Source organism: Mus caroli, chromosome 7 (assembly GCF_900094665.2).
Source record: "Mus caroli chromosome 7, CAROLI_EIJ_v1.1, whole genome shotgun sequence".
NCBI lineage: Eukaryota > Metazoa > Chordata > Mammalia > Rodentia > Muridae > Mus > Mus caroli.
Window position 1 is genome coordinate 76,093,453 of NC_034576.1, and position 7,586 is coordinate 76,101,038.

The window sequence follows — 7,586 nt, forward strand, 5'->3', positions numbered from 1 at the left end:
AGCAAGTTCCAGGACAGCCAGGGCTACACAGAGACTCAAAACAAAAACAAAAACAAAAACAAAAAAAGTTGTGAATGCAGACTTCCTTACCAGATCAGTGTCTCATCTGCCCCCCAACCCACCCCCAACTTTTAATGGAAAATAAGGTAATATATTGATGGTTGAATTTTGACCTGGTACTCTCTTAATAAAGTTATAGCCGTGCAGTTGTGTGGGAGCATTAAGCAACAATATCAACAGCAGCAACTACTTCAACAATCTCCAGCTGACTGACTGTAAGTAGAAAGTGAAGTTTGGTCTTTCTCAGATGGGTTCTTGAAAAGAAACTCTAAGTAGGTTATCCCAGTTTCAAAGGCAGGGAGATGAATTATGGATGAGTTGGGTGGATTGGAACTGATCAGATAAAAATGCAAAATTTCTAGGCCAAAACTAATCCAATTAAATCAAAGCTCAAAAGCCATGCAACACTAAAGAGCCCATTTATTAATAATATGAAATGGAATTAATAATCGTAATATCTGAAGAAATCATTACAGACAGCAAGAGAAGATTCCACCGATAAGTGTGTGAAGGGCTTGCGCCAGTTATTTCTCAAGAAAAAGTTACATGCGTGGCTTCAAATATCTGAAAACAAACCCAGGCTCATCAGCTCCAGTGATGCAAACGACAGCAGCAGTGGGCTTCTATTTTCCACCTATGGACTGAGCAAAGAGAGAGAAACAAAACCAGAATGACGAAAGTGGCTGTAGGAGAGAACGCCAGGTGGAAAACACTTAGCAAACTTTCTTAGTCAGGGTTTCTATTCCTGCACAAACATGATGACCAAGAAGCAAGTTGGGGAGGAAAGGGTTTATTCAGCTTACTCTTCTACATTGCTGTTCATCACCAAAGGAAGTCAAGACTGGAACTCAAGCAGGTCAGGAAGCAGGAGCTGAGCAGAGGCCACGGAGGGATGTTCTTTACTGGCTTGCCTCCCCTGGCTTGCTCAGCCTACTCTCTTATAGAACCCAAGACTACCAGCCCAGGGATAGTCCCACCCACAAGGGGCCTTTCCCCCTTGATCACTAAATGAGAAAATGCCTTACAGTTGGATCTCATGGAGGCATTTCCTCAACTGAAGCTCCTTTCTCTGTGATAACTCCAGCTGTGTCAAGTTGACACAAAAATAGCCAGTACACAAACCACACCAGACTCTGACCTAGCAGGACCATGTGACTCTCACAAGAGAAGACTTGGATCACAAGCAAATGCCGTGTCACATCAGGCCTTTCATCCCAGCCCTGGAGAGTTTGAGCCTGGAAGATCCTGAGTTCTAGACCAGACTGGGCTACATGAGACCCTGCCTTCTAAATAAGTAATAAATTTGTAAAAATAATATCAATAGAATGAGAGAGAAATTGAAATGTCCTGTTAAGGCAGAAGCCAGGGAGTGGGGTAGAATGGGGAGAAGGCTCAAAACAAACACCAGACAATAACAAACAAGCAACAAAATAAAGTTGCTTCACTTGCAAGTTTATCATCTCTCTCTCTCTCTCTTTCTCTCTCTCTCTCTCCCTCTTTTCCTTCCCCCTTTCTCTCCCCCTTTCTCTCCCCCTTTCACTTGTCCTCTCTCTCCCCTCTTCTCTCTTACCCCTCTCTCTGTCTCTCCCCTCTCTGCCCCACCCTTTTTAGCTGTGACATCTTTAATTCTTCAACAGTCAATGTGCCTTTATCTCTTTTTAGATCTTGAAGAAGGAAGGACGTTTTTGAAGCTGGCACCTGGCTTACTCTAGGTTACCTTCGATGGCCAGTAGCTATTTCTTTTCGGTCATTTTCTACTGAAGAGGTTAGCCGGCGTGCTGCCAAGAGGAAGTGTACTACAGTTTTCAAATTGCAGCTTTTGTTTTCATATCTCATTTGCTCTCTGCCAAGCTAGAGATTAAGAGGGATGCTGCCCCATCTGCTTTGCTTACTATAAAAGAGCTCAGGAATGTTCCAGAACATAGAGCCACTAGTCACTATTGGATATAAAGAACAGAGTTGTCGGGAGGTGGGGCACAGCGAAGGAACTACATAAAAGCTCTGTTTTCCTTTCTGAGAGAAGCAGGATGGATTTGTTTTGTGTTGATAGCAGGCCTGCAATGAAAAGTCCAGTCTAGACAGAAGTCTAAACAAGCCTGTTCCCCGTGGGGGCTGGCACTTTGCCTCGGTGGCTAAAAGCACCCACAGCTCTCACAGAGGACAAGGGTTCCATTTCCAGCACATATATGGTAGCTTGTAGCCCACGATAACTCTATCTCCAGGGCATCTGATGCCTCCTGCACCAGATGCATTCTGAGGCCCGCTGCACATGGGGTGCATAGACACATACCTAGGTGTGCACACGCATGTGTGAGCACACATGCACACACACAAATTAAATGCAAAAGAAAAGTCTGTTCCTGACTAAAAATAACTACAAAGCTGCTCTAAGAAAGCCTTGTGATGGAATCTTTCCTAGCTTGGTTGGAGGTGTGGCTTGATAGAAAAGCCTTTGTTTGCTATGAAACCAGGAGGCCCAGGTTTCATCCCCAGCACTATGGCACACACACACACACACACACACACACACACACAGAGAGAGAGAGAGAGAGAGAGTTAACACTCCTATCTGGTTGAAGGAGATTTAACTACAAACATTTCTTTATGGAAGAAATTCCACAGAGTTAATAAAAAAAAAAAAAGTTAGGCTAGCAGGATGGAAAAGGGAAACACGAATTAAACCAGAAACTCAGAGTTGAGATGCAGTTAATAGTGAGTGAATGTAGATCCACATGTACCAACTGGGAAACTACAGACTCCCAGCTGCCAACCTGGGTCAAGAAATCCAGGAAGACAGCCAGGAAAAATCCAGAGGGTACTCACAGCAGAGAAGGGGCATGCTTTGCAGGACTTATCTAGGCCTCAGTGTTGGTCCTTGGTTAGAAGGGGAGTGGGGGCAGGGAGAAGGTGCCGTGCGAAGGAAATGGAGGAGAAAGAAACATGAAGACTGAGGAGAGAACGTTCAACGTACCATATAGGCTTAACAAAAGTTTTAAAATAAATTAATTTAAGAAGATGAGAGAAAAAGAAGAAAAATAAACAACAGTTCCAAGTAACTGAAGCACTGTGACTCGTGGTGGTGGTGGAGGCAGGAGGATTGGGGTTCAACATCATCCTTGACCATATAGCAAGCTCAAGGGCAGTTTGGACTCTGTGATACCCTCTCTCACAAAGCAAAACCAGGGCTGGCAAAATGGCTCAGTGGTAAAGTGAAGTACAACACTTACAGCTATTTTCAATTTCACAGAAGCCACATGGTGGGGAGAACCAACCCCCAGAAGGTGTCTCTAATCTTCAGATGAAAAATGGCAGCCGGGCGTGGTGGCGAACGCCTTTAATAATTAAAAAAATATATATTATCGTGTATGTATGATATGTGCACGGGGGCAAACGTGCCATTTTTTTTTTCCCCGAGACAGGCTGTCCTGGAACTCACTCTGTAGTCCGGGCTGGCCTTGAACTCAGAAAATCCATTTGCCTCTGCCTCCCAAATGCTGGGATTAAAGGCGTGCACTACCACTGCGGGGTTACAATAATAATTTTTTAAAAGTCTTTTAAAAGGAGGAGGATTCTGTCCCAAAACACAAAAACAAACAATCCAAAAAAAATCCAAAAAACTGTAAGAGACATAAAAATGGTCCCAGTTAAAAGTACTTGACGAACTGACTTCAATCCAATCTCTGAAAAATATGGTGGAAGGGGAGAACTGACTTCAGAAAGTCCTCTGACCACCAAAAGTGTGTGACTCCACGTGAAATGCACACCCGTGGACACTTACAGATCAGAGGAGGATGTCAGGTGTCCTACTCTGTCTCTGCCTCATTCCCTTGAGAGGACACTCACCGCCCCTGAAGCTAGGCTGGTGGGAGCAAGGCTCAACATTGCTCTCTGCACTGCACCCCATGGTTGTTGTTGGCACAGGAATGTAGGCCACGCCCAACCTTTTCTGTGGGTACCTGGGATTCAGACTCAGGGCTTCATGCTCTCACACTAGTTAAGCCAGCCTTGTTAGTCTTTATTTTGTAGAGGCGGTGGGTGTCTCATTGTAGCCCAGACTGACCTGGAATTCCCTCTGTAACCCAGGATGGCTTCGAGCTGAGGAAGCTCTTCCTACCTTAGCCTCCGAGGTGATCCAACATGCCCCATCCTTAACCTTACTAAAACTGAAAAACACAGTTTTCTAAATTGTCTAAGACAGAAAATAGACCAGACCAACACTAGACTGCTGATGAGCTGAAATTTAAATGTATCCATGTATGTCAATTTTTATAAAATGTACATAACAAGATTTACCATTTTGACTATTTTAATAAGCATACAGTTCCCGGGTGCTGAGCACACTCCGATACGACATAACCATCCCTTCAGCCGCCTCCACAATTCTTCACTGCAGCTATTTTCAAGTGAGAGGGCTGCTATTTTTCAAGTCTGGAAAGGGCACTCCATTATACAAGAAGGAAGAGAGCAAAGTCAGCCCTGTGTCTGATCCATACAGAGGCTTCACCTAAGGCTGGGAGGGTGAGGAGGCTACAGTGCTGCTTTCAGGGACAGCCCTAGTCTTGGGCTGCCTGTGCCAAGCTGAAGCAGTCCAGTACCAGAATGGAGCAGGCAAGCAAGGGGCCAGGCTTACCCTAAACCCAGCACCTATCGTCCTGTGGGTAGATGTTTGATTGGGTCAAAACAGTAGTAGGTTCAGTGTTCCTTTAACCAAAGTCATGTGGATTGCGGGTGTGGCTCTGTTACTAGAGCAATTGTGTAGCATCATGAGGTCCTGGGTTCAACCTCCAGCCTTATTTAAAGCAGGCACGGTAGCCCAGGTTTATAATCCCAGAATCCAGGTCGATACTGGTTCAAGGTCAGGGTGGACACAGAGTAGGACTGCCAGCAATGGGCACAGAGGGGAAAACCCAGATTCCCCAATTCACACAGTCACCTACAGCTGCCTGAGAGGTTGTATTGAGAGACCTCCACCCAGGTGAGACTGGCATTTGTGGGGTTTGATGAAGAAAGGAGCTTCAGGGCGAGCCAATGAGAAGTAGAGTTGGATTTTATAAGATACAGGAAGAAAGGTGATGCAAAAGGAGCATTAAAAGACGTAGCAGCACCCAGGCATGGATTTCTGAGTTCAAGGCCAGACTGGTCATCAAAGTGAGTTCCAGGACAGCAAGAGCTACACAGAGAAACCCTGTCTCAAAAAAAAAAAAGACATAGCAGCATGAATGTAGGCTTTTTCAGGGGAGAATTGCACACAAGCCTTTACAATGAGAGTGCATAGGACTTTTGGGGCTCAGGACTCATAGGTCAAAGAAATGCTTCCACCGACCCCCACCCCAACCCTGCTTCTTTTTAACATTGCTCAATGAGTGTAGTTTATACCCAAGTTAAAGAATTCCCTTAGTAAACAAAGTTATACTACCTCTGTTACAACTTTCGGGGGCGGGGTGTCTAAGTTTGGGAGAGAAGGGGAGTGTCTTTCTTTTTTTTTCCCTTTCTTTCTTTCTTTCTTTCTTTCTTTCTTTCTTTCTTTCTTTCTTTCTTTCTTTCAAAAAAATCCAAAACAGCAAAATCCAACACAGAACAACAAAAGTAAACTAATAGATATTTAAGCCAAGCATCTATTTACTTTTCAAAATGTATTTAATTTTAGGTATATGCATATTTTCCCTACATGTATTATGTCTGCCACATTCGTGCTCATTGCCCTTGGAGCCAAAACAGAGCATTGGCTTCTGGAGTTACTGATGGTTGTGGGCATGCATCTGAGTGCCCACAACCCAATCTGGGTCCTTCTCATAATAGCAAGTCTTCTCCAGCCAGCCTCCCTCTTCTTTTCTTGAGACATGCTTTAATTAGCCCGGGCTTGCCTCCAACTCGTTACACGGCCAAGAATAACCTTGACTCTCTGATTTATTTCATTTAAGAAATGCTATATATGTGTAAGGATTGTGGTCACAGGAGTGCAGGTACCCACAGAGGTCGGAGACATCGGATCCCGTGGAGCTGTGAGTTACTGGAGGTTATGAGTCACTGTGCCATCTGACCTGGATACTGGGAACCAGACTTAGGTCCTGTGGAAGAAGAATACACAGTATGTTCTCATCTAAACCAATGAGCTATCTCCAGTCCTGACCTTGAACTTCTGATCCTCTTTCATCCACCTCTTGAGTAACCCAGTAACCTCACACCCAGTTTTATGCAGTGCAGGGGACCAAACCCAGGACTTTGTACATGCTGGGCAAACATTCTACCAACTGAACTGCTGATCCAGCTCATGAGTCAAGCTTTAAAAAAAAAACAAAAAACAAAAAAAAACCACAGACTCCAATGGCTTGGATAGAGGGAAGGTGTTAAGAGCACACCTAGCAACATTTTAACTGTAGACTCTGAAGGCTGTTCACTTCATAACTATTAACCTCTCTGTCTTTCTCAGTTCACTGTTGAGGTGTAGAGAACTGTCACACACCAGGGTCTCACGGTTAAAAAGACTTCTGCTCTATCATGGCAGACAGCACTTAGGGGCTGGGCTCTCTGTTGTCCCTGAAACAAAGAATCCTTGAAGGTGTTCTTTACAACTCCCCAACCCCTAAAGCTAGCAGCCAAGAGAAGACCCTCGCACAAAGCTAGGCAGAACCCAGCTCTCCACTGTGGCTTTTCTGAGAAAAATGGCTGCTTTCAGCACCAGCTTTGATGTCAGGGAGTTAATCTGAGCGGAGTTAAGCAACCCACAGTTTTACTCCACAAACAGCCGTGCAGGTAAGATTCCAGAAAGCTGCCCCAACTCGTTTTCCAGTTTGCTCTGGACTATAAAGCCAGGCCTTCCTCCGCATGAGTCACAGGACTGTCTGGTCTCTGGGACTGAAGGTCGCCTTGGAAAAGATGACAGTGGCGTCTTTGGCTAAGGATGCTGGGAAAAGCTCACCGCGTTGTCACTGCTGCAGCTGACAATCAGTTCAGCAGACTTCTGGAGACATTTTTTTTTTCTGCGCTGTGTCTTGGCTTAGCTTAGGAATTCTCTTTTGACTGCAGTCCTAAGAGGAAAGGCCAGCAGTAATAGATGCTTTGCTGGCCTGAGGAAGGTGTGTATAAACTCACCTCCCCCATCCTGCATGACGTAAGAGTTCTTAGAGGAGCGTGTGCAGCTGCAGAAAGACAGATGGATTTTGTTCGGCTTCGTAGAGCTTCAGATCTGAAACAACCTTAACAGCCAGCGCGGGGGTGGGGGTGGGGGTGGAGATATAGGGACACAGACATGATGTCAGCACAAGGACAATGCAATTCTATCAAGTGTACACATCACTGTAAAAAAAAAATGTGCAGCCCTTTAAGGAAAGCATGCATTAGGTATTGATGAAGAGTAACCTACAAGCTATAATGTTTATTAGGAATAAAAATGAAGATCAAAGCAGAACATTTAGTAGCTGCCTATTTGTGTTTTTAAATCTGTGTCTATTGTTATGTACGCAAGAATATTTTTGTTTGGATATGCAGGAATGAGACTGGCTCAGGGGTGGGTATGAGGGCAGAGA

The 7,586-nt window shown here is 44.8% G+C and overlaps 2 long non-coding RNA genes across 2 annotated transcripts; both read right to left on the reverse strand.

Annotated features, from left to right (window-relative positions):
• Positions 1-456: 456 nt before the first annotated feature.
• On the reverse strand, positions 457-1,124 carry LOC110299333. Its single transcript, XR_002378448.2, has 2 exons — positions 1,086-1,124; positions 457-701 (listed from the first exon to the last, which is right to left on the reverse strand). It is a non-coding gene; the product is annotated as an uncharacterized LOC110299333 (long non-coding RNA).
• A 4,554-nt stretch (positions 1,125-5,678) lies between these two features.
• On the reverse strand, positions 5,679-7,146 carry LOC110299332. The gene is made up of 2 exons (XR_002378447.1): positions 6,980-7,146; positions 5,679-6,128 (listed from the first exon to the last, which is right to left on the reverse strand). It is a non-coding gene; the product is annotated as an uncharacterized LOC110299332 (long non-coding RNA).
• Positions 7,147-7,586: the final 440 nt, after the last annotated feature.